The 27,698-nt window shown below is 49.5% G+C and overlaps 2 long non-coding RNA genes across 2 annotated transcripts in view; one reads left to right on the top strand and one right to left on the bottom strand.

The window, feature by feature from the left end:
- Window positions 1–27,698, bottom strand: part of LOC137231527 (uncharacterized) — a 92,315-nt gene that overhangs the window by 18,382 nt on the left and 46,235 nt on the right. The window lies entirely within an intron of this gene.
- LOC137231525 (uncharacterized) lies at window positions 1,117–6,663 on the top strand. The gene is made up of 2 exons (XR_010946640.1): window positions 1,117–1,345; window positions 4,566–6,663. It is a non-coding gene; the product is annotated as an uncharacterized lncRNA (long non-coding RNA).

The raw sequence follows: 27,698 nt of genomic DNA on the forward strand, positions 1-27,698 counted from the left end.
CAGGTCAGAAAGCAGCGTGGCAGCAGAGAACGTTGTTTTCACTATGCTGCTCCCACAACTCCACGCAGCTCCCAAAGCCCGGAAGATGGGAGCCCCGCGCCCCCGGGATGTACCCCGTTGTTGCAGAGCCCAGCCCGGGGGTGGGGGCAGCAGGGATGCACTGCCAGGTGTTCACCCACGTGAGAAGGGGTCAGGGTGGGGCAGGCAGCGGCCACTTCTGCTGACCCAACCGCAGCCATTCCAGCCACCGAGGGGCCAGGGCCACCAAGCCCCTCCCCAGGCCTCATCTTTGGCATCGATCTGCCCAGAGATACTTTGCTGAGAATCGCCCTGTCCTTTGCTTAGTTTGCAAATAACTAAATGGAATATTCAAGTTGAGCTGCCTCAGAGATACGGGTTCTTCTTCAGGAGTAATGTCAAAAAGTATCGCTTTCCAGTGAGGGAATATGATCGTAAGTTAATAACTAGTTAAAAATTAATAAGAAAGATGCCAAAGGAGGCTGTGGCTTGAATTTCTTCATACATTTTTGTGCTCACTTGGAATAATTCATTCAGTTTACCATTTCAGTTTGAATGTCTTCATAAAGATTTATGGTTTGATTCTTAAATTGAGGGACAGCGTGTTTTCCTCTAGAGCTGGCAAAGCAAACCTCGAGTTCAAGCCTTGATATTAAGACCCCACCGCCAGGCCCATCACTACCACCGACTTTTAACCACATCCCCTAAAAGCGGGGAACAAAGACGGCGAGTATGAGCGCTGAAAAGGCCAGTGTTCAGAGGGCTGACAGCGTCACACGTCCCAGGAGGGTTAAAACAGACCCCCGTGCTTTCCTTCCCATTCTTCTCCCCATCACCTCTCCCCTCCCAGCACACACATCAGTCCCACTTATTCAAAATGACCCCCAGTCTCTGCAGAGAACATTTAGATGATCAAGAGGCTGGACAGGGTCCAGCAGGAAGAAGCCTCAAACCGGGCAAACAAACTGGGCTGAAATGTCTCCCAGAGCTGCTGGCAGGCTGTTGAGACACACCATTTACTGAAAGACACTTGGAAACTTCTTGCACCACGGAAGCCTGGCGCCTCATGCACACTTCGTGACCTGCACGGCACACGACTGTGATCGCCCCGTCACTCGTTCACAGGCCCCGCGGGTCCCCAAGGCGGCGGCTGCTCCCAGACCCGCCCAAAGCTTAGGCGGGATGAGCAATGTTTTCCAGTCGGGCTGGGCTGCATGTGGTGACTCACGGAAGACTCTGGATAGGGAGGCAGCTCAGGACTCCACTTTATGATGGCGGTGTCCCCACGAGAACGGGCATGGAGGGAGGCCTGCCACTCTCTAGATGGGTAAGGGGAAATTCAAGTTATTCTATTCTATTCTATTTTATTCTATTCTATTCTGTTCTGTTTTATTCTATTCTATTCTATTCTATTTTACTTTATTTTATTCTATTCTTTTTATTCTATTCTGTTACTGAGTTTCAAGTCGTTGGAAGGCTCATGTGCTACTGGCAGCTGCTGGCTTCCTGAGGCTTTAAACAAAATAAGAATTGTCTTGGGATATGGTATAGCCCAGCACAGCACGCTGGGGACCAGGAGATGGCTTGGACCTGGCCCTGCCCCTTACCAGCTGCATTGCCCTGAGTCACCTACCTTCTCAGGGCCTGCACCTCGGAGACAGGCTGCAGCTTCTCCTGCTGCTGCCCTGAGGCTCAGAGGAAAGGCAGGCAGGGCAGTGTCTGTCCCAAGGGGCTGCCACGGGAGAGGTGCTGGGGACATCTGCTCAGAGCCAGGGCATGGATAGGTTTTCAGTGTCTGTCACCCAGTAGTCACTCGGTCCGTGTTGACTTTGTGCCCCTCCTTTCCCAGATAAGCAGCCACCACAGAGCTGGTTCCAGCAGCTCCACCCGTCAGCCAAGCCACACACACGGCTTCTCAGAGGCGCTAAGTCCTCTCCACGAGGTGACTCCTGAGGGGAAGTCTTCAGACCAGCTGTCCAGCCCTGCTCTGTCACTAGTGCACCTGTGCATGGAGAGATCACAGTTCCTCTACCCTCCTGCCAAGCCTCCACTTCCCCATATTTAGTTAGAAACTGAGCTTTCTCTCCCATGAACCTAGGCAGCCCATGACCAGCGGGGCTTGAGTTTGTCTTATTTTGTGGCTTCATCACCCTCCACAGATGGCTTCTGTCTCATGATCCAAAATGGCTGCCCAGATCCAGTCATCTCATCTTATTCCAGATGGACCAGATCCATTGTGATAAGCCATTTTGTAGCACTGAAACCTTTCTTCTTGAGAAATCTTCCCCAGTTGAATAAAATGACTCAGGGGAGGGGAAGAAGGTCTGCTCAGCTCCCCACCCCACCTGCTCACAGAAGGCACCCCTTAAGGAACCCCCTGGGGTTCCCTGGAGCATAGTTAGAGAACTGCAAGACTACATTCTAAATTCAACATTCTGCTATTCGAAGTATTCACAGAGTCACTTGGGCACATTTCTGAGCCTGACAAAATTAGCTCAAGGATGATGTGAAACACATAGCAGCAAGAATACAGACAAGATTCCCCTCGGACCCAGCTCTGCAGATCTGCCACCTGGGCAGAACCCACTTGGCAGGAAGTTCCTGGTTAACTGATCTCAGCTGTACACTCAGCAGCTTTGGGGGAGGAGGGAGAAGAGGGGGAAGTAATAGGGAAAAAAGTGTAATCTTATACTGAAGAGAATGTAGGCTGTAGAGACAGGACCTGTAATAAATTAGCATGAGCGGTAAGGGAGTGGAGGGGGCGGGGAGGAGATCAAAACACCTCATCCCAGGTAGGCATCAACTGCTGACCTTGAGCAGATCACACCTGTGTCTCAGTTACCTCCACGGGGGGGGGGGGGGGGGCTGGATCATCAGGTAGGGCTTAAACTCTGTGGGACTTTTCCAACCATAAACCTCTGTGATTCTAAGGATTGCAGGCACTTGAGAATGTTGATAACAAGATTGCCCAACTGTCCCTGTTAGCGGTCTCCAGCGACTTGTGTTCATTACAAGGGAGATGGCTTTGAGTCTGTGAGACCAGAGTCTGTACAATTCCCAGAGGCAATTTCGGGCACTTCTCAAGTCCAGGAAGGATGTGGAAACATCTGCAGGCCGGTAGAATTGTCTACGTATCGACAAGGATTTTCTATAGCTCTGCTGCTTAGCTAATGTTTTCTGGGGTCACTTTCTGGGGGTCTCAGATTTACTAATTTTTTACTATTATTTTTTTTTTAAACTCCTAAATTGAATGGCCCTGAAGTTGGAAGCCTGAGGAACGAACACAGAGAGGCAGCGAGACTCCCTGAGTTGATTTAACCCTGAGTGTGACTGGACCAGGCTTCTTCAGGTCACAGGTGACTCTTACAAGGTCATCCATTGGCCTGAAGAGGGCAGTGCAGGTAAATACAGCATCTTCAGGATGGCAGGTGTCTTGGCTGGGGACGGTGTGGGATGGCATTCCATCCAAAATCTGACAGCAGGGCCTGGTTGCCAGCTGGGCCGCTTCAGTCTTCTAAGTTCCAAAGTCTTATCTGGATGGACTAGGTGGCCCCTAATTTTATGTGTCCACCTTTGTCAGCAGCAGGGAGCAGAGACACACAGCCAGGGAGGAAAAAGGAAGCAAAACAGGACGGCGCTTACCCACTAACAACAGAATGTCCCACTACATACGTTAGAACGCTTTTGACTGCAAGAAACAGAACACTCAGCTCCAACCAGCTTTAAAAACAAGGCTGTTTTTATCTCAGGTGATAAGAAGTCCAGTAAGTTCCCAGGGGATTAAAACCAGTGGTTCAATGATGTCATCAGGAACCCAAGTTCCTTCAGTTCTTGGCTCTCCCATCCTCAGGGCACAGGGGTTGGCCCTAGGCATCTTGTCTCATGGTCTCCAGAGCCCTCAGAAGTCCTGGTTTCACGTCTAGACCAGCAGGGCGACTTCACAGGTCGTCCATCTGTGCAGGTTCACAGGGCCCTGTGCTCACAAGGGTCCCAAGCTTCGTTTAATGCTTTGCCGTTGCCATCTTGAAATTTCTAATAATTTTATCTCTGAACTTGTGTTTTTCATTGCTCCTGAGGAGCAAGGAAACATGCACGTGAGCAGAGGAGGTGTATGCAACGTGGTGCCCACCCTTCCCTGCTGCCCCATTCATACGATCCTGATGCCAGGAGCACAGAACCCCAGGGTACCCACATGCCCGGGAATCCAGTGAGATTCAAGCGTGATACACCGGCACTGAGTAACTGCGGGCACCAATGGCCCCTAAAGGCCACGCTAAACACAGAAAGAAGACAACAGAGTTCTAAGAAAACACAGAAGATGAAGAAACCCTATCCTATTCTTTCTAACTTGTGTTACTTCCCTGTATTAGCCAAGCACTTACTCTGAAAATGATGACATAGAAGGAAAAACAGAAGTGGTTGGCTAATACACTAGTGTGGACTGTTCTGGAAGAAAACCAGTAGAACTCCAGCCTGTAACTCCGAAAGCCTCAGCTTCTTGCTTTGTTCCTATCCCTTGACTTTTTCTCCTTTTCCTCTATCAATAGAGCAGCAGGGCAACCACCTAAGCTGTGTGCAGCGGTCTATCTCGCTGTGGATGTCTGTCCAGAACTGAGTGTCATCTTCCTGGACTCTGGCCCCTCCGGCCTCCTTTCCTAAGATGTCACAAGAAAGAGTCCCCTCAGTTTGACGTTCTCTCCTCTAAAGCAGCAATTCTCCAACTTCTTCAGTTCCCCCGGGACCATTTTGAGACGAAAACAAGGAACATCTACCCCGGAGCTGGGAAGAAGACTTATTTTTCACTGTATACCCTTTTTCATATTTAAATGTCTTACCATGTGTATAGATGACCTATAAAATGTGTCCACTAGGTATATTTTTAGAATCACCTATTCTCAATTGTTTCAGAAAACAAAACAAACAACTCAAACCTCTTGCATGAATAGCAAAGAAAAAATTTCAGCTTCTGGAGTTGAGACTAATAAGAACTAAGGGAAGTGAGCGATAATTCGTCCCAGAAAAGAGTATATGTCTTCTCAAAGAGTGGCATCAAAATGTCGGGGCCAGTCATCATTTCTTTCTTGAGAATAACTGGCATGTCACAGCTCCCTGGACCCCAGTGTGGAAGCACGTCTCACAGAGGTCCCTCTGCCCCGAGTTGGGACGGTGCCCTGGCCAGCCTTTGGGGACCTCCCCCTGGCCAGCCTTCCTGCCTCTCCACCCCCTCCTTTCTCAACAGCTGCTTCTCAAGCCCGTGTAGGGACAGGAAGCCGGGCACGCGGGGAGCACAGTTGGGTGTGGAAGGGCAGAGCACCACGGGCTTCTTCTTCCTTCTTCCTGTTGTGCTTTAGCAACTCTCCACACTGACTCATGCATGGACTGGTTAGAGAATAAAAACTGTTGGAGCCAGAAAAGAGCTGAAGACACTTATTTCCACCCCGAGGAGAGCAGAACTCCCAAAGACACATGGCAGTGCTACAGAGCAAGGACCCCGGGCACCGTGCTCCTGGCCAAGTTCTCTCCCAAGTTCTCTCTTGTATTTGCCCAGGACCAACTTTTGTCCAGAAACAAGAAGACTATTCTGTTGTTTCTATTTCCACACTACAGCTCGTAATATTTAAAGACAGAACACTTCTATAAGCATCAGCTTCCATCACTAAAGCAAACTGGGTGATTTCTTTTTATTTCTTGAACCAGATTGGAGAGTATCACAGAAGCAGTGCTGTCTGCATCAGGGTCTCCCAGCTTGGGCAGTGCCGACACTTCCCACAGGATAACCCTTTGCCGTGGGGCTGTCCTGTCTTGGTAGGTGTGTAGCAGCGTCCCTGGCCTCTGCCTGCTAGGTGCCGGTGGCACCTCTGCCCCTCAGGTTGCGACAACCAAAAGTACCTCCAGAACTGCCAGATGTCCCCTGAGGGGCAGAGTTGCCCCCAGTTAAGAGCCACTGATCAAGAGGAAACTAGATTATTTGGTTGTCCCTAGAAAACACTTACCAACAACAACAAAAAAATTGCTCACATTATCTTGGCTTTGTAGCCAAATTATACGGGACACTGGGAGAGTCCGAGGCATTCCTCCACATGCTTTGTGTTTCCACGTAAGCGTGCGAGGAGCACCCCTGCCCCTTCTGCCTGGCGTCCTGCTCCTGGAGTTGATGGGCAGGCAACCGCGGTCCTTCATGGCGGAGCCCCACGCCTAGCGGCTCTTAGCTTCCAGCTTTGGAGTCGGAACTGGGATCAGACTCATGGGAACTGGGACATGAGTTTTTCTGCATGTGTTTCTTTTTTCACCTTTTTTTAAAAACCAGTATACAAACAATACATGCATACTGATTACAAAAGCCAAACGATACAGAAGGAACATATACTAACTGTAAGAGGAAAGTCCCCCTCCATCTCACTCCTTTCCCCTTGGGTGACATCCGGTTATCACTTCGCTGCATTTTTTTTCTGGATCCTTCACCATGCATTTACATAGATGGGGACGTAGTTAAAATTGTATTATTTTTAATGTAATTCTAGGCTTAGTTTTCTGTGACCTATTTTTAAGGTATTCCATGTCAATACATGTGACGCTTTCTTTTTCGTTTCTAAATTTTTATGACCTGTATAATTTGCATGCAATAAAATATTCCTATGTGACAAATGTATACCTGTGTAGCTACCATCACGGTCAAGGTAAAAGCATTTCAATCACTCAGAAGCGCTCCCGTGAGGCCCCTTCCCAGACCTTCGTGCTCAGCCCCAGGCAACAACGGACCTGCTTTCTGTCACTTGTCTTTTCAAGAGTTTGGTATAAACAAAATCACGTCATACGCTGTTTGTACTCTTTTTGTGCGTGGCTACGTTCTCTCAACATAATGCGTTATTCAATCCAGCCGTGGTGAGCGCTCATCTTAGTAGTTTGGGGTCTTTTAATTGCAAAGTAGCGACTCATCGTACGGATACCCCAGCGTGTTTATCCATTCACCTATGGATGGATAGCTGGGCTGTGTCCATTTGGGGGCTGCTGTGAGTAATACTGCTGTGAAGACTAGTGGTTAAGTCTCTACGTGGACATGTTTTCATTTCTTTTGAAGAGAATGAATGACTCAGAGAGCAAATGCTAGGTCTCATGGTAAGTGTATGTTTAACTTGGTAGAAAATGCCAAACTGTTTTCAGAGACAGTGGCACCCATCCGTATTCCCACCAGCCACGCATGAATGAGCATTCCGGTTGCTCTGTATCCTGCAAGTTCCTTTCTGAGCTTCAGTTTCCTCATCGGTAATACAGAGGTGGTTATGATACCCGCCTCACGGGGTTTGGGAAAGGACCAGATAAGGTTATGCTTAGCCCAGTATTTCTAGGCATTAGGGAAGCCACAGTTACATGCATTTTCAGGCACTTGCTTGACCCTGCCTGCTGGCCCCTCAATTATTTTCATATTTTTCTCTATTCCTTTACTATCACACTTCCTGAAAAAGTAATCTATGCCTTTTTGCCTTTTCTCACTAACTCATCAATCCTCCTGCTGCTCTGAAAGGCTCTCTCAACATCCCTCATTGCTTCCATGCACATGGTTCCTAAGTCTGCATCTTGGTCCCAAAAAGCTCTCCTGAGTCCAGAGCCCAATTCTAATTGAAGGACACAGAGCCTGTTCTTAACCTGTAACATCCTTCCTCATCTCTACTCAACAAAGCCTTTTCCAGCCTCCAGTACACCCCTCTAATGCCACCTTCTCATAAGCTTTCCCCAGCCTCTTACTTCCTGGCCTTCCAGAGCACTTTCCATCTCTATTATTAGTACAGCAAGAACGAATGTATTAATGGTTAATGTGGGAGACTTCATAGCCATAGCACAGAATATAGAGAAAGAACCCTGCCTGTGAAATCCCAAATCTGCCGTGTCCTCTCATGGGATGTGAGAAGTTACTCTGCTTTTCCTCTTCAAAAAAATAGGGGGAAACATGCACAGCTCCCAGGGTTATGGTGAGGATTAAATGAAATACTACATGTATAGTCCTTAGAACGGTGCCTTACCCATAGCAAATGCTCAATTAATAACAGTTTCTACTGTGAAAAAATGAAAAACAAAGAGGTAAAGGCATTGACTGCACTCAGGCTATTGCAGTCGGGAGAGAATCCCAGCTCTGAAGACCAGAGTGTCTTGGCTATGGGTGTGTCTAGACTTTCAGAGGGAGGAGAGGACAAGTCACAGCTGGGTGATTTCACAGTTGGGATGTTTTTTATAATCAAGGGAGTCTGTCAGCTGAACAAGAGATGTCTCTCCCTGTGTCTAGCTAGTTTTGAGGGGCAAATAGTTCAGCTAATCACTTATGAAACAAAGATGGGAATTTGGAGGGTCTGTGTCAGGCCTTGTCACAGGTGAACATGGGGTCTCATGGGGTCACAAGAATGAGTGGGTGTATCAGTCAGCAGAGGTTGCTGTAACAAATAGCACGGACTAGGGAGCTTAAACCACAGAAATTTATATTCTCACAGTTCTACAGGCTAGAAGTACTGGCAGGGCTGGTTTCTTCCGAGGCCTCTCTCCCTGCCTTGTGGATGCCACTTCCTCCCTGTGTCTTCAAGTGGTCTCCCTTTTGTGTGTGTCTGTGTCCTGACATCTTCTCCTTACAAGGTCACCAATCATTGGCTTAGGCCCCACCCCCCATGACTGCATTTTAACTTAATCACCTCTTTAAAGGCCCATCTCCGAATACAGTCACATTCTGAGGTGCTGGGCGTTAGGACTTAACACACGAATTTGTGGGGGACACATTCAACCCATAGCAGTGGGTCTTATCTAAGTCTGGAGGGCGAGGGTGGTCTCCGCAGTAAGTCATTCCCCAGAACACACAAGGTGGGAGAGCTCAGTCACAGAGCTTGGGAGGATTAAGCTTTGCCGTTATCCAGGAGCTTGGAGCCCAGGGAGAACTCAGCACTGTCACCAAGGACCCTCCCCCTTGCTTGCTGTGCCCCCCTGAAGCCTCCCCTGGCTGATGGGGGACGTGGTAGGAAAGAACCTGTGAAGAGGCTGAGAGGGGCCAACAGAGCCACTGAAAAGAGCCCATTGAAGGGAGCGACGCAGTGAAGCAGAGAAAGTAAGTGAGGAAGGGGATTATGGGGGAGGGGACGGAGGGGGGAGGGGGCATGTGGTGTGAGGTGGCCAAGGGGAGAGAGGAATGAGACAGCCAAGCAGCAGGACACAGGACAATAAGAGAGGAGAGAGTTCATCCATCTCAGGAGGCCAGGAGCCAGAGAGGCAGATGGGTCCAGGGGTGCCTTTTTCCAGAAGTTTCCACCGTGTTGGTCCGTGTAATGCCCAATCCCTCACCTCTTCACAGCCCCCTGAATTGTTTAGCAAACATATTCATTACTCTCCAAGACCAATGGAGTCTAATCTGTGGTCCTTTGTGTCCATCTGGGCTGAGAAAGGCCTGGAAGCAGGGAGAGCAGGAAGGCTTGTCTCATGGGGGCAGGAGGAGGTCTCTCACCTGCCAGCCACCTGGTTGCACATCTCGTTTCCCTCCCAGACTGGAAGCTCTTTGAACGCAAGGAGCCCGTCTGCTTCACGTGTCCCCTGCCCCAGAGCAGAGGCTTACATACGAGTACTTCCTGGGTCCCTTGGAAAAGCCCATAAACCGGTCACTTATGAATCCACTCTAAACCTCGCTGTGAACCCCATTATTTCTTCACCTTGTACCGCCTCTCGCGGACACCGAAGTCCTAGTTCTTCCATACGCCCCGCGCGTCCTGACCAGGCAGGAGCTGCGTGACCGTCTGGGCTCTCCAGGATTGTGAGCAACGTGGTCAGAGTGTCGAAGCAGAAAGACGGCCAGGCATTCTGCTTTCCCAGGGCTCGCAGATCAGGGGGCGGGAGAGGCACAGAGCCAGGCAAGGGGCCACCCTGAGGGCCCAGCAGAGTCAGGCGCGGGCCTGGGGCCCCAGCCTGATTAGCATGTGCCCTGAATGCTCTTTGATGATCTGAATTTAGTTCTATTTTGGAAATCTGTTGGGAAATGAGCTAAGTGCCAAGAAGAGAGATCTGGGGGTGAGGGCAGCAGGGATGACAAAGGAAAGGCCGGCCAGTTCTTCCCACCCCAGCCTCCTTGGGGAGCACATGGGTGAGGGGTGGCCCGCTCCTCTAACCCGGCTGCTCTACTCAGCAGTAGGGGCGGGTGGGGCAGGAGGACGGCAAAGCAGAGGCCTGGAAATGACTCGGTGATGTCTGAGGGTGTTTTCTTTCTGGGAGGCGTGCAAAGTGAATGGTAATGACTTGCCAGGGTTGGACCAGCACCCTTCCAAGGGGGCTGCAGCATCTCGGAGTTTTCACCCCGCACAGAGGAGCTTTTATAGCTCGGTTTGGCCTCCAACCCAGACTAGCCCGGGGGGCGGATGGTTTTAGGACCCATTTGTGTACCATGAAAGCAAACTGCCGACCTTCCTAAGGAGATCCGAATTTCCAACTGTTTGAGCCACAGCAGAGAAAAGCCTAGACAAACAAATGCCGTTAGAACATAAGGTTTTCCTTGTGCCAATATCCCCACTTCCTCCCCCCGAAAATGACTCTCTCAGGCACTCACCCTCCAGCAAAACACTGTGCTGTCTCTTCAAGTAAAAATAAAGCCAGCAGGGCTTCCCTGGTGGCGCAGCGGTAGAGAGTCCACCTGCCGATCCAAGGGACACGGGTTCGTACCCCGGTCCGGGAAGATCCCACATGCCGCGGAGCGGCTGGGCCCGTGAGCCATGGCCGCTGAGCCTGCACGTCCGGAGCCTGTGCTCCACAATGGGGGAGGCCGCAACAGTGAGAGGCCCGCGTACTGCAATAAATAAATAAAGCCATCGGAGCGAGGAGATGCAGCAGGAAGAGTGAGACGTGACCTTCCTTGACGTTAACTCCCTCGAGGCCACTTTGAGGAGTAAGTGGCCATTCTGCACCCCCAGAGGAAGCCCTGTGCCCCATCGAGGACCAGGGTCAATGATATGCTGAAATCAGTTTAATAAAAGCACCCGTGACACGCATCCCCATCCAAAAATGTTTTCATTAAGATGCAGCTAACGGGGCTTCCCTGTTGGCACAGTGGTTAAGAATGCGCCTGCCAATGCAGGGGACATGGGTTCGAGCCCTGGTCTGGGAAGATCCCACGTGCCATGTAGCAGCAAAGCCCGTGCACCGCAACTACTGAATCCCGTGTGCCTAGAGTCTGTCCTCTGCAACAAGAGAAGCCACCGCAATGAGAAGTCTGGGCACCGCAAAGAAGAGTAGCCCGCTCGCCGCAACTAGAGAAAGCCCACACACAGCAACGAAGACCCAACTCAGCCAAAAATTAATTAATTAATTAATTAATTTTTTTTTTTTTTTTTTAGAAAAGATGCAGCTAACGTGATATGCTGGGTCAGCAAGCACGACTGCAAAACCACGACCCGGGTGCAAAGGGAACGCTTTCTCCCATTACTTTTAGTGTTTGCATTAGGGAGTATGCACCAGTCCCGGCATCTGTCTGCAGTACAGGCAATGCTGCAGAATTGCATGCAACCGGGTCCAGCTGCAGGAGCCACTGGCCTGGGGAGGCGGTGTGCAAACAGCTGCACGGCAGCAGGGAAGCCTCGGTCTACCCCTACCCAGCTGCCCCAGACTTGCCGAGGCAAAGAGCACCTACCCCTCACAGGCAGGCCTTGTGTTCATCTCAGGAGAGCCGAAGGCTGTCAAGATGAAGCAAGCTCTCGGGAGTGATCTCGGAAAAGCCACTGTGCTGAGAACAGATCCCTAGATTCCAGGTTTCATCTTCTTTAAGAAAGACATTGTGCATATTGTTTAACGTAAATAACGTAATGAGGAGATGAGGAAGAAGAAAGGAAAATCATTTGCAAAAGACACCCTTTAACTCCCTGAGGAGAGCAGCTCTTGGTGTCTAGAAAGGGCTTCAGCTACACTTGGTCAGTGGACGGAGCAATCCCCTCGCTGGGACAGTGCCCCCTCCATGGACGAGCTCACCACGCGAGCAGAGTGGGCAGCTGCATGGAGCCCAGAGCTGGTGCCCCGGCACTGCCCATGAGCTGCTTCGTGGGACCAGGAGTTTGTCCCCACCACTGGCAGTCACTAAGGAGGCTGATCCATCTCCAAGTAGTCTGCTCTTCCTCTTTTCCGAGACAAGCCTCCCGTTCTCAGCTTAAGGCATCATATTTTCCATGTCCCAGGGCTGGGACTGTTGTCCTGGAGCCTCTATGACCCGACACCCAGCACACCCAGTGGGGTTAGGGATTCTCAGTCTCCTGCTGATGCCTGAGAAAAACAGGGACCATGGAGGAGAAAGGCCGGGACGCAGCCATGGGTCAGACCTCTGGGAATTCCCAAGGATCCCTCAGCCTCTTGACAGCTCTGCATCTTTGGGGCCAGCCCCTCATTAAACAGACCGGGCTGGGGAAGGAGCCACGTGTGAGAGCCACACGGCTTCTCCAGTCTTATTTTTAAACAGCTCTGAGCGCCTCTCTAACTCTGCCCTTAACACGAGCTAACGACACCGTGGCCAGAGCTGGTTTGAGCCCCGCTTACACATCATCTACTGAGCTGACGGGCTGCAAAACGCACAAAGGTGGCAGAGGAACAAGCAGCAGTCTCAAAGCACCAGCTGAGTGGACGAAAGGCTGTCTAGAGTTTGTCAACCAGCAAGTGTGTGGCAGGTAGAAAGCGCGCCTCCCTGCAGGGCTCCTGGTCGGCAGGACCACACAGAAAGGGCGCCGTCTCTGTGGAGGCTGGATGGGCACAAGAAGTGCTCAGAAGTCACTGATGCAGGAAGCGAGGTCTGACCATCTCCAGGAGTGTGGGACCCGGGAAAGGACATTTTTTTATAGGACCCCCGGGGCCTGGCCCGTGGCTGGAGGAGGGCGCCCAGGGAGCTCTCACAGCTTCAGCCCCTGCAGGGGAATCAGGTCACCCAGACAAACGCAGGAACGCAGTCGGCACTGGACGCCCAGGTGGGGAGGCCAGAGCAGCAACGCCAGCAAAGGAGGCCGAGGGTCCAGAAAGAATAGAAAAGAACCAGTTTACTTAACATTGAAACAAACAGGGAGGGAGGCTAGTTTCTATCTGCAGCTCTTCCACGCAGTTCATTCACTCTTTCACTCACTCATTCTCCTATCAGCTTCTACAGACATTTCTAAAAGTTCCGTATCTGCAAACTTCTGCGGGGGAAGGACCCCCGAGGAGACCCGGGGAGGGGAAGCACACTCGGTCACTGGAATTTCCAGCTTTTCACTGACCGATGAGAACAAACATTTAAATGGATGTTCAGAAAATGGTTCCTGGTCGTCTCTAATTGGAAGATGCTTTCCCGACACCCTGTGCTCTGCAACCCCCGTCCAGAGCTGGCCCAGCTTCAGCGACAGGCTCCTTGCTGACCTCAGCATTTCCTTTGTCTCTCGGGCTGGTCCTCAAGTGTATGAATTTTCCCTAAATTTTCATGAAGCACAAAAGTTTCTTTTGTGATGTGGAACTCTGGAGGGGTTTGGTTTCTTACCCCGTGGCCTGTGTGCTGTCACTTATACTCATCTACTGAGCTGTGCTGGAAAAAGGGTTGGAAACACCTACTACCATCACCGCCTGAAGGAGGCCACTGGAGACTTAGGGAAATGCCCTGGGGCCAAACTCAGGAGACCTGTGTGTCAGCACCTGTCCTGCCACCAACTGGCTCATTCTCACTGCTGCGGGGTGGGGGGGGGGGGGGGGGGGGGGGAGGGGAGAGGAATTAGTCTAAACTAGGATTCCTCAACCTCGGCATTACTGACATCCTGGGACAGATGATGCTTTGTTGGGGGGCGGTGGCGGATGGGAGACTGTCCTGTGCATTGTGGGATATTTAGTGGCATCCCTGGTCTCTACCCACTAGATGCCAGTAGCATCCCCTCCAGTTGTGACAACCCCAAATATCTGCAAACATTGATAAACGCCCCCTGATGAGAGGGACGACTTCCCCCAGGAAAACCACTGGTACAAACCAGCACCGTCTAATCCAGAAGCCAGATGGGGCCACTGAGCACGTGACGTGTGGCCAGTCCAAACTGAGATGTGCTGTGAGTATAAACTCTACCCTGGATTTCAAACATTTAAATGCAAAACAAAAAATGTAAAATATTTCATGAATATTTTTATATTATTATATTTTTTCTTGATTACACTGATAGCATTTTTAAATACATTGGATTACCTAAAACAAATTGTAAGAATTAATTTCACCTCTCTTTTTTTTTTAACTTTAATAATGTGGCTACTTAAGAAATTGAAATAACATATGCGGCTCAGCTGGTGGGGCATTAGGTCTCCACTGGTCAGCACAGGTTCAGACGCTGCCCCCTAAGGTCCTCCCCACTCAGGTCCAGATTCCCTGGGAGGGACTCGCTACCACACAGGCTAAGCAAGCGCTTGTCAGCACTACCTGCCGTCGGGATGGACCCGACAGCTGAGGCATCACGGACTGGACACAGAATCTATCAGAAAATCTCCGACGCCTGCTCCCAGGTATTTGAGAGTCTCTCTCTCCTCAGTGACACAGTCAGCAAAAAGTCAGCGTTTAGAGGCGACGCCCGGCTCCATCCCACAAAGGAAGCAGCCCCAGCTGTCAACAGCCTGCTCCTGTCTGACGGATGCAACAAACCCTGGACACGCCACGCAGGGGCCCGGGAAAGTCTACCTCCCCGAGGTGACTTTCCACTCCCACCGACCTGTAAGAGAGCCTGGGGCCGAAGCTTCCTCTGTAGCCAGGAGAGCCAGGGTCTAATAAGAGCTGGTGAGGTGCTTCATGATTTGCTAAGTGCTTCCCACCTCCATCAGCTCCCTTAATTCCCAAAATAGTCGTGTTATAGAGAACAGACTTGTGGTTGCCAAGGGGGAGGGAGGGGGAGGGAGGGCTGGACTGGGAGTTTGGGGTGAGCAGATGTGAGCTTTTATATATAGAATGGATAAACTACAAGGTCTTACTGTAGAGCACAGGGAACTATATCCAATATCCTGGGATAAACCATAATGGAAAAGAATGTAAAAAGGAATATATATATGTATGTATAACTGAGTCGCTTTAGTGTACTTTTTCTAAAAATTAAAAAAAGAATAGTCATGTTAGCTGGACACTAGGATGTCTCCGTTTTATTTATGTGGCCAATAGGCACTTTGCTCTATAAACTCAGGTCATAAGAAATGTTGATTTCTTCATTTTTATTAAATCAAAGTAATTCAGTCTTAGCCTTTTTTTTCCACTATCACTTCTCACCCCAGTTCCTTCGGTTGTTCGAAAGGTAAAGGTCCCAGAGTTGTAAGCAAAGAACATTCAAGGTAGCCCCTCTGGTTTTCTGTACCCCTGGTTATCCCTGATGGGCCATTGCTTTGGCCCACTTGGTACCTGGAAGGGGTCTGTATGCTGCTTATAGGAAGGACCAACCAAGGTTTGGCCACTTTCCCGAGAACTGGGACGGTGACAGCACAGGACTCAAATTCTTTGGGCTCCCCACCGACTGCAATCCCCAACCCACCGACTCTCTCCTGGATGCAGGAAAGCTCTCTCTCTGCTCTGCAGCTTTCCCTCTGACTGAAAAAAACAAACCCAAACCAAACCAAAACAAAAAGCACCAGCCTCAATCCCCCCACCACTTCCCCCATGCACACACCCCATTCTCCCAGCAGCGCTAGCATTATCTCCTGAATGACTTCAAGCTTTCAAAATAAAATCCAGGACACTGGGTTTCGATTCAGGCAAACCCTTCTCTCCGTCCTGCACCACGAAGCTCCAGTGAGATAACACGCTCCAAAGCCTGAACTTCTGGCAGCGGAGACGCCAAAAAAAGACAACAGGCAATTTAAGATCTCTATAAATTATGCTCTTTCCACAAGTGGACAAAGCAAGAGTCCGTGCGGGTGAAGACAATCGCTCAGAATCACGTTTCTGGTAAATGTCAGATGAAGAACTCAAACCCAGGACCCCTGACTCCCCCTAACGAGATCACGCCGCCACCACACCCCGTCCCCAGATTCCCAGAGAGCCTGGAAGGATTGCTGATGACCTAGGGAGGGGACCTCAGCTCTATTCCTGGAGTGCCTTCCTCTTGGGAAACTCTTACTGTTATATGGCTGCCAGCCTCAAAAAACCAAGTTAGGACACGCTTCCGTATTCCCTTAGCATCCCTGGAACCCGCTGGAACATTTAAACAGGACCTTGTTCGAAGCTGAGGTTCACACCTCTGATTTACGGGATACTTTTCACACTCAGCTCTCTACAGAAATGGTTAACGAAAGGAAAGTCTTCCATGAAATCCATAGGTGCTTCGGGGGTTCTATAAATACGGGATTCCAACAGCAGTTTTTTTATTGGGTGGATGTGGATGGAAGGGTTCATGAAGAAATCTGGTTGAGAAGCGGCGTGGAAGCCTGAACTATTGTATCACATGTAGCCAGTTATCACCAAGGGAATTGAGCAGCCGATCAAAGTTCTCCATCGTAAAATTATAGAATCGACATTCACATTGCACATTTGACATCAGAGTAGGCCTGGCTCATGGACTGGGCAGGAGTCTTCACTTGGATGTCTGCCTCTCCAGGCTGTGAACTCTGTGATAGCGGCAGAAGCAGAGAAGCAGCTAATGTCCCCACGGGGGACCTGAATCATAGAACCTACCATAACTCCTCCACCTGTGTCCAGCAGAGGCTTCTGTAGAGAGTAAAAGAGGAAATGTACCACTCCACCCAAACCCCTTACAAAATGCTACACAGTTAATCGTAGAACTGGAAGGATCTACCTAAGAAAACATAGCTTAAGAAGATATGGGATAGAGCACAGGGAACTATAGTCAACATTCTGTGCTTAAACCATAATGGAAAAGAATATTAAAAAAAGAACGTTTGGGCTTCCCTGGTGGTGCAAGTGGTTGAGAGTCCGCCTGCCGATGCAGGGGACAAGGGTTCGTGCCCCGGTCCGGGAAGATCCCACATGCCGCGGAGCGGCTGGGTCCGTGAGCCATGGCCGCTGAGCCTGCGCGTCCAGAGCCTGTGCTCCACAACGGGAGAGGCCACAACAGTGAGAGGCCCGCGTACCGCAAAAAAAAAAAAAAAAAACGTATGTCTGGGTAGGTACGTATAACTGAATCACGTCGCTGTACAGCAGAAATTAACACAGCATTGTATATCAACTATATTTCAATTAAAAAGATATGGGAAGATATGAAACACAGACAAATAAAAATCAAGTACATTATAACTTCTTACAAAACCTGGATGCCTGTTAAACATGTACCAACAAAGACTGAGTTACACAAAGTTGAGGGAAAAAAGCCAGACAAAACAGTGTGTACTGAACAGTTCCTGCATAGAAAGTTCAAAACGGGCAAAACTAGCTGTGGAAAATAGTGTGGAGGTTCCTCAAAAACTCGCAAGTAGAATTACCACATGACCTAGCAACTGTACTTCTGGGTATTTAGCCAAAAGAATTGAAAGCAGGGTCTCTAAGAGATATTTGCACACCCACGTTCATAGCTGCATTATTCACAATTGCCAAGAGGTGGAAGCCACCAAGTGTCCCTCAATGGATGACTCTGGATAAACAAAAGTGATATTAACAGGGTGGAACAGTAGTCAGCCTGCAAAAGGGAGGAAATTGACACAGGCTGCAGTGTGGATGAACCTTGAGGACATTACTCTCAGTGAAATAAACCAGTCACAAAAGGACCAACACTGTTTGATACTTACTTATATGAGGTCCTTAGAGCAGGCAAGTTCATAGACACAGAATGGTGAGGGCCAGAGGCTGGGGAGTTTTAGTGATTAACGGGGACAGTTTCCGTTTTGCAAGAAGAAAAGAGGTCTGTGGATTGAGGGTGGCGATGGTGGCCCAAAATGAATTTATTTCATGAAACTGAGCTGGACACTTAGAAATGGTTAAGATGATAAATTTTATGTTTTGCATCTTTCACCACAGTTAAAAAGTCATTTTTTAATAAAGGGAAAAAAGAAACAGGCAGCACTAAACTGTGGTGCGAGATGAGCGCTGGTTCTGGAAAGGGGACCTCCTGGCTGTTGGTCAAGTCCTGTTCCTTAGTCTAAGTGCTGGTTGTATGAGTGTTTTCAAGTTGTGAACTGTTAGCAAATTACACATTTAGGCTTTTGGCACTTTTCTGAATGCATTTTTTTAATTTTTTAAATATTGTAAAATAAATGGCTTCATCCGATTCTTCCTCCCCACTCCCCATATTATACTTAAAGGTTAAAAGAAATTATATGAACAAAAATAAAAATCCAATTCTACAGGAAAGGCCACAAGGATGAAAGATAATCTAAAGTCTGTAATAACATCCGACTGACTTCCCTTTTGCCCATGTTTTGCTCCCTAAGAACATCTGGGGCTCTCGAGTTTATGAAGCAACTCCTCTTTCTGTTTTCTTTGCCACTTCTGTTAATGGGCAAGAGCAAACACCCCCAAAATGCCAGGTTTTTTTAAAACTTTGTCCCAGGGGTCCCTTCCCCCAAGGGCTGCTCAGCACAACGTGGGCTTAGTCAAGCAGGCAGAGTGGAAAAGGCCTGGGCGTGTGGAGGGCAGCCCAGGGGCGAGCTCGGTGGGGATTAGGGGAACACCAGGTGCACCCTGACCTGGACAGCCTGCAGCTTACTCATTAATCAGGCACTTAACAGGCTGGCGCTCCAAGGCCCCTCTCAGCCTGGCAGACTGGTAACTTTGGCTTGGTTCCCAGTTTGCACCCCACCCCAGGGCCCCTTATCTACTCCCAGGCAAAACCTCTCTCCGCAGGTATCCAGACCCTAAGCCCGGGGCTCTGTCAGGTTCTCTCCGCGGCTGGATCGCCTCGCAGAGCTGAACCCTGCTCCATCCTCCACTTTCCCCGGTGTCTGCCCCCACACCTCCACGGGCTCAGGTTGCGATGGAACTAGCCTCTCCAGAAGGAGGGGTCTTAGTTCTCCCCTCTCTGTTTCTTCATCTTCCTCGCAAAGCTTTTGTTTCTACTTTTACCCCAGTTCCTTCCCTCACCTGACCGCAAGCCGGATGAGGCACAAGGCTGGATGAGGCACAAGGCTCGAAGAAGCCAGTTCTACATCTCATTTCCTTTGGGTACTTTTAATCCAGACTTTAAAACAATAATCATATTGCTATCTTATAAATGCTAAGCATTGGACTTCTAAAATAATGCTCACAACATCTCCACCCCCCACGGGGGACCCTGAGGCTGGGAGAAGTAAAGTGCGTCTGATGCCACCAAGAAGCAAAGCCCAGAAGAGGCACGTCCCGCCTGGACGGTGCGGCCCCATGACCTCAGGTGCGCTGGAGCCTCAGTTACACTCTGACAGTCGTGGTCCTGCTGTTGGGCATTTCAGGCCCTTCCCCAGGCCAGCTTCCCCTAACCACAGTGAGAACACTCACAGGGAAACACGGAATGCCGGGAATTTCAAGAACTCTTAGAGGTATTCTTTTTTTTTTTTTTTTTGCGGTACGCGGGCCTCTCACTGTTGTGGCCTCTCCCGTCGCAGAGCACAGGCTCCGGACGCGCAGGCTCAGCGGCCATGGCTAATGGGCCCAGCCGCTCCGCGGCATGTGGGATCCTCCCGGACCGGGGCACGAACCCGCGTCCCCCGCATCAGCAGGCGGACTCTCAACCACTGCGCCACCAGGGAAGCCCCAGAGGTATTCTTTAAATAATCACGCTCTTTTGTTTTAAACATCACATATAAGGCCAGGGCCCTCTGTTTACCTCTGATTTTACCCAAATAAAACCAGGGAGCAGTGTGTGCAGCTCAGCAGGAGCCCAGCTTTGGGGAAACACTTCTCTCTTCAGAGCTGGAACTGGCCTTGCACGAAATATTATGGAGGAAGAAGGGCTTCCTGCTGAACGGGACAGAACATCTCCCAAAGCCTCGGTACCATCCTTACGCTGGAGGGGCGGGGGGAGGCGTGGCTATCAAACAAACCAAATCTTGGAGTGGACAATACACGTGTTATTTCAGAGCCGGCTCTGTTCCCCGGAAGAGCCAGCACTCAGAGCTTCACCCTCTGCCTGCCGGGCCCTTAGAATCCGCAGCGGGAACCGCTGTTTCTGCCCGGCCTGGATGGGAGGCACACAGCACGTTTAGGAAGATGCTGCACACCTCTGAGGCTGCATCAGCACCACCAGGCGTCCAAAGGCAAGCAAGGCCCAGGTTCCAAGTGAGGGCTGTCAAAAGACAGGCACCTTTTTTTTTAATTTTAAGTTTTTTCAGAATCTGCTCAAGATTTTCAGAAAGGAGAGAAAAAGCCCGCTTTTTAAAGTTGAGTGGGGAAAGATGTGTTTCTGAATGATGACTTTCTGCAGCTGGAGACCCAAATAAAATAAAAAATACATTTTTAAAAATGCCTCTTTTCCATTGCTACAAAGAGCGACCATATCAGAAGTGATGAGTTGCTTAAACCCCACATGAAAACCAGGCTTATAATTCAAATTTCAGTGCAATCTGCCCCACTTTCTGGTCTCTGTGCCCATTCCCCTGGGCTGAAGAGAGCCGTGTTTGCTCCCACCAAACAGTGCTTTCAATTCCCTGCGAATTAGCGCAGCAACCTCTGTGACCACCATCCCCGATTTAAGCAAAGCTGAAGGCGGCCAGCTCCAAGCTCCGTTTCACAGGGAGTCGTTTTTCCCCAAGGAGCTTCACTCTATAAAACACTCTAAACTCGTGAAAACGCACTTTCACGTCATTTCCGGCCGAGCGGCAGAGCTCCCCCACGATGCTTTACTTTTGCCAGATTTGGGCTTAATTGGAGGAAAACACGAGTCCTTTCCTCTTTTAGCTTCTTTCCATCACTTCTGGAGATAAGCTTTCCAGCTACCAGAACAAAACGTTTCCCAGTTTCTCCTCCCACACCCGTGAACTTTGTTCCTTAACTAGGTCCCAGATTCCCCTCAAAACAGAACTGGACTATGTCCAACCAATTTCTCCAGGTTCTTCAAACATTAACTCAAGGGATGTTGTTTCAAGAGGTTTGTGTGTCCTCCCTCCCTCGCCTTTTAGCATTTGCACTGGTTTTCGAGGCTGAACAGGGAAGGCTGAGGGGTGCGTCACACCCATCCCTCACCTTGCCCCGCGGCCCTCTGACCAGAAGGGTGGGAGAAGGAAGCCACTTTGGGTGCACGGAGGACAGGCCCTGAATTTCCCTCTCTAGGCCCGGCAAGGAACTGCGAACGAGCAGGTGGACATCACAGCCATGGGATAGACTGGTCCAAGCCCCTGAGCTCGAAGAATCCAGTTATTTCATGTCTGGCAGGGAAACGCTGGACCATTTTCCTCACAGCAAGACACACCAAAGCTGCCTGACTTTTGACATCCCCCCCGACCCCCTCCCACGAGCAAGGGCTGGTTCTTTGCACTGAGCGAAGGGAGACAGCCAGCTTACTTGGAAGGAATCTTGCTTTGGACCTCCAAGAAGGCCCAGGGCAGCTGTTGCCAGTGGCGCTGGGAAACTAGAAGACGCGGCCGTTAGAGGGCAGCGTGTGCTAACCTATAACTCAGCGCTGGCTCCTTTTCCAATTACAGGCAGGGCGTCTCAAAGAGCAAAGGCACTAGGGTTCCACTGTCAGCAGAAAAACAAGTTGGAAAGACACGAGGGAGGGCTGGCTTGGAAGACAGAGAAACATCCCTCCAAGCCAGAGCTGTGCCCGTGAGACACTGCTCTTGGAAGAGCCAGGCTACATGTCCCAGCACATGCCAGGAATACAAACCCGGGAAGACACAGGCCCCAGAGAGAAGCCGACACCTCCTGCCCCGTGAGCCTGCATCTGATGGCCTGGGCCAATCAGCCAGCTCGGTGCCCAGACCTAGAGCAGAGAGAGGTGTGGGGAGGACTCGAGGTACCATGTGTCCCTTCGCTCTTCAGCCTTCTGGAAAGAGAGGACAAAGGAGTGCCCTGAGGCTGGCAGACGGGGGTGTCGGGGGGCAGGGGGGGCAAGGCCTGGGTTTGACGAGGAAGGACGAAATCCGACCCCACCAGTCGGGATCTGTCATCTTTGCTGGTCTATCAGGTGGGCCAGTTCTGAGAGCAGAGCCTGGCTCTGAGCAGTGGGCATCACCCTCCCAGCTCGCAGCCCCGGGCCTTGCCAGAGAGGCATCCTTCCATGGGACAGACGCGAGCTGGCGCTGGGGCATGCCCTGCAAGAGCAGCTCTGCGTCGCAAAGGCTCCCGGCAACGAGGATCGGCCTCTGTCCCTCTCCCCACAGCACCTCTCGTTGTGATTCCCGGGCTGCCCTGCGGAGGGGAGAGCTCGGCGCACTGACAAGCAGAATCTGGAGCATGGCCGGGCCTCACCTCCGTCCAGCTCACCAGGGGAAGGAGTAAGGGCGTTTGTGCAACCCAGGTATTCATTTCTTCCCACAAGCCCTTGGGGGCAGCGCCAACCACGATGCCACGGGCCTGTGAGACTCGAATGACAGGCTCTGCCCTAACAGGCTTGGGAGTGTCAAATTGAAGGTGACAGGTGACCAAAGTCCCAGCACTGAGGTCTCAGCAGGCGCACAGGCCCAGGCTCTCACTCCCTTCTCCACCCCTGCTTTCATTTCATCTCCTCCCCAAGATCCAGCCTGGCCTCGAACCAGCAGGCGAGTCCTCAGCTAGTGCCCCCACTGACGGCGCTGTGGTTCAGTCTGTCGCTAGGCCTGCGTTTCTATATGGAGCAATTACTTTTTCTCGAGCACCATTCACATGTTTTGTTTTCAAATCCTGCCCACTGAAAGCCAAGCGCAGGTCCTGGGCAGGCAGCGCAGCAAGACGGACGGTGCCAGGACCCCCGAGCATCCCCAGCTCTGCCCACATAGCAATCGGGTCGGCCTCCCCCTCCCTCCTTCTTCAATCCAATGGTCCAAGGGAAAGGGACTGCTGGGCCTCTAAACTGGGGACGTGCTAATTATAGAAGTAACACTCACCATCTAGAATAGGACGCGCTTGGAACTGAATGGGAATCTCACGCTGTCGGGAGGGTTTCCAACTCCCAACAGCTCCAGGCACGGTATTCAGACTAAGTTTTCCACTGACAGCAATTTAAAAGCTGGACAATGCATAAAAGAACTCCAGGTCTTTCTGTTTTAATTTTTAAACACAGAGAAGTAAAGAATATTGGCTCTTGATGCAGGGAATAAGGAAGGACTGGAATTCATTCCTCTCCGATCACTTAGGCATCAGAAACAAAGTTATATAGTAAGTGTTCAGCCTTAAGGAAGGAGATGCCACCATTTGTGACCACACGGATGGTGCTGGAGGACACTGTGCTCTGTGAAGTAAGCTGGACAGAGAAATACTATATGATTCCACTTGTAGCTGGAATCTACAATAGTCAAATGAATAGAAGCAGAGAGTAGAACGGTGGCTGCCGGGAAAGAAGGGGAAGAGAAATGGAACGGTGTTGGTCAAAGGGTTTCAGTTATGCAAGATGAGTAAGTTCTAGAGAGAAATCTAGAGAGTTGTTGTACAGCATGGTGACTGTAGTGAGTACTTGGAAGTTGCAAAGAGGACAGAGCTAAAAGGAAATCATCTCACCACAAACACATACACACACACACACACACACACACACACACACACACTCGGTAACTACAGAAAGGTAAGGGACGTGTTAATTAGCTTGGTTGTGGGGATCTTTTCACACTGTTTACGTATATCAAAACATCAGATTGTACACTTTAAATAGATATAATTTTCCTGTGTCAAAGATATTTCTAGGGCTTCCCTGGTGGCGCAGTGGTTGAGAGTCCGCCTGCCGATGCAGGGGATGCGGGTTTGTGCCCCGGTCCGGGAAGATCCCACATGCCGCCGAGCGGCTGGGCCCGTGAGCCAATGGCCGCTGAGCCTGCGCGTCCGGAGCCTGTGCTCCACAACGGCAGAGGCCACAACAGTGAGAGGCCCACATATGGCAAAAAAAAAAAAAAAAAAGATATTTCTAAAAAAAAGAACTTGAAAAATGGGAAGCAGAAAACATAGTGTAAGAATGACAAGGGGACACAGGAAGGGCAGCAGTAGAGGTGGACCACCACCTGGACGGGGCCAGACTGCAGAGGCCTCCAGGCCAGGCCCACAGCCCTGGGACGGGAACCAGGTACCAGGTTTTCATGCTGATGGTGACCTTGCCCGGACAGAAGGATGTTTTCACTTCCTAAAAATCTTTAGGCATAGGAAATACACCCATCAGTCTTTGCTGAATACAACTGCCCAGAAAGGGCAAGACTGAGTGAAAATAGGCCTTGAAAGCAAACCATGATCCTAGTACGTTATGTAACTCAGCAGAAGCCTAGCATCTCTTCTGGTCGGAGGCTCTCCAAACATTTGGGGAATGCGGCCTTTTGACAGATGTTTGCTGAGGTTACCCTGGACACTCAGCGCCTGCTGTGACCCAGCCCTGACCACGGGGGTGTTGGGGGGGGTGAGGGGAGCAGAACTTAGCCAAGCTCCACGTTCAGTGTCCAGAATCATGCCTAACAGGCCCACCAGCCTGCTGCCTGGCTTGCTTGGGCGTTAAGCGTATTTCCGGAGCGCTGTTTCTTCCTTGGGAACACAGAAATGAATAACATGATTTTGAGTTGCTCTGTGGGAGTGAACAGTTCTTATACGTATACCACGCAGTAGCTCATGCCCATCGGAGTTCGGTGGGCTTGCTATGTCCTCTTAGCCTCACGTACCTGTAAAACCAACCCGAAAAAGACAGTATTGCTCAGAAGAGACTTCTTTCAAGTAATGCTTCCCAGATAATTTTGGGTGCAGCTTCTAACGAGAAACACGTTTTACATCTCTAGCCAGGACACACAACCTAGGCCTACTCAACTGAAACAATATTTAATCTTACTCTGTGCGATACACACAATCTGGTATTTTCTACTCTGTTTCATTTGTTAAAATACTGGACACAGCTCACTCACAGGCTACAGCTCACAGTGCGAGGAACACTGGCTGCAGCTTCCAAACAGGGAGAGAGACTGAACACACATTTTTCACCCCTCCCTTCAGGGATCCTGAACAAAAGGAACAAAATGGCACAAACCCACAAGGGCAAAGGACACAGGAGGGGACAACAGCACATAGGAGACACATAGAAGAGAGATCACCAGGTCTCCATCACAGTAAATGACAGAAGAACCCCCAGCCGCTGTAGCAGACAATCTGGTTGCCCACCAATAATGCCTGCCTTATTTTTCCTTGTAATAAGATTCAGATTCTATTTAAAGCCCTCACGTTCCACTGCAAAGTCATGGTGTCAGGAAAGACCAACCCCACCTTCAGCTCCAGGGATTAAATCTTGATTAGTTGAAGACAATCAAATTAGTTTGATTTCCTTGGTCTAGTGATTCATTTAAGAAGGGACATAACACCTAATTTTGGACATGGGGTCTCGATAGAAAGTCTGCCAGTGACGGGATTCATTCTGGGAAGTACTCTACAGTTTTAAAGAGTCAGAGAAAGAAGTAGATCCAATTTCTGCCTCTGGAATAGAAGCCACTGTCATATGTTGTCCATGAAAGGGAGCTACGCAAAGCATTCTGGCAGAGCAAATAGATTTTTTAAAACCTGGGTTCCCGAGGATGTAATTCAGCCACTAAGTCAATCAACCTCAGAGCCACCTTATCCCAGGACTTTTTCATTTTGTGCAAGAAAAAAAACCCACTTGTCCTATGAGCCATTTTAGTTGGGCTTTCTTCCCTTCCAGCATCCTAACGGAAACAACAAGGTGCATCATCATGAAACTCCACCACACCAGGGACAAATTGAGGGCCCTCGAACTTCCAAGGAGGGAAAAGCAAGGGAAGACACAGAGGAACAAGAGCGAAAATGGTACAAGTACAGCATTGGATGCTAGGAGGACAATAAATGACTTCAAAATTCTAAGAGAAAATGACACTCTACCTCGAATTCAGTAATCAACCCAGCTATTGATCAAGAAAGAAAGCAGGTAAAAACATTTTTAGACATACAAGGATTAAAAAATTATCTTCCATACACTTTTTTCCTAAGAGCTAGTTGTTGATGGGTTTCAGGGAAAGAAAAGAATAAAAAGGAAGAAAAGGAAGCCTAATCACTTCACAACAGTCAGAATAGCCATCATTTAAAAGTCGACAAATAATACATGCTGGAGAGGGTGTGGAGAAAAAGGAGCCCTCCTATATGTTAGTGGGAATGTAAATTGGTGCAGCCACTATGGAGAACGGTATGGAGGTTCCTCAAAAAACTAAAAACAGAGTTACCATATGATCCTGCAATCCCACTCCTGGGCATATATCCGGAGAAAATTCTAATTCAAAAAGATACACGCACCCCAATGTTCAGAGCAGCACTACTTACAACAGCCAAGACATGGAAACAACCTAAGTGTCCATCGACAGATGAATGGATAAAGAAGATGTGGTATATACATACAATGGAATATTACTCCGCCATAAAAAGGAATGCAATAATGCCATTTGCAGCAACATGGATGGACCTAGAGATTATCACATTAAGCGAAATAAGTCAGACAGAGAAAGATAAATATCATATGATATCGCTTATATGTGGAATCTAAAAAAATGATACAAATGAACTTACTTACAAAACAAAAGGAGACTCACAGACATAGAAAACAAACTTACAGTTATCAAAGGGTATAGCGGGGGTGGGGGGTGGAGAGAAAAATTAGGAGTTTAGGATTAACCTATACACACTACCATATATAAAATAGGTGAACAATGAGGTGTACTATATAGCACAGGGAACTCTACTCCATATCTTATAATAATCTATAAGGGAAATGAATCTGAAAAAGAATATATATATATATATATATATATATATATATATACACAACTGAATCACTTTGCTGTATACTTGAAACTAATACAGCATTGTGAATGAACTAGACTTCAATAAAAGAATAAAAAATTTAAAAATAGATTTGAAATAATTTTTTTAAAAAAAGGAAAAGGAAGCCTAAGAAAGGCTAAGAGATCCCGGAACCAGTGCGCCCAGTCAGCAGGGTGGGGAAGGTGACCACTGTGCTGCAGGTCTCGAGAGTAACCAGTCCAGTGGCAGTGGGAAGGTGGAGAGACCCAGGAAAACGGCATTAGACTTGACAAAGTAGATTATGTGGCAAGTCTAGCGACAAAGTGATGATCAGAGTGCAATCAAAGGTATTATATTCATTACCTATTGCTGCATAACCAGTCATCCCAAGGCTCACAGACTTAAAACAATAAACACCTATTATCTCACAGTGTCTGAGGGTCAGGCATCTGGGAGCAGCCTGGCTGGGGGATCCTGGCTCAGAGCCTCTCCTGAGGCTGCAGTCAAGATGTCAGATGGACCCCATCAGCTGAAAGCTCCGCGGCGTCTATCGGCTCAGCTCCCAGCCTGGCTCACTCGTGGAGCTGTTGGCTGGAGGCCTCAGCTTCTTTCCACAGGCGTCCGGCAATAGGGCTGATTCAGTGGCCTCACAACATGGCAACTCTTTTCCCCAGAGCAAGATCGCCATGAGAAAGATCAAAGAGGAAAGCTGTGTTGCCTTTTATGACCTGGTCTCAGAAGCCACACAGCCTCCTCCTGCCATTTCCTACCTGTTAGAAACAACTCACTAAGTGCAGCCCACTTACAAGGCAAGTGAAATAGGGCTTTACATTTTGAAGGGAAGGGCATCAAAGAAATGGTGGACAAATTTTTAAACTGCCACAATTAC

Source organism: Pseudorca crassidens, chromosome 10 (assembly GCF_039906515.1).
Source record: "Pseudorca crassidens isolate mPseCra1 chromosome 10, mPseCra1.hap1, whole genome shotgun sequence".
Lineage (NCBI taxonomy): Eukaryota > Metazoa > Chordata > Mammalia > Artiodactyla > Delphinidae > Pseudorca > Pseudorca crassidens.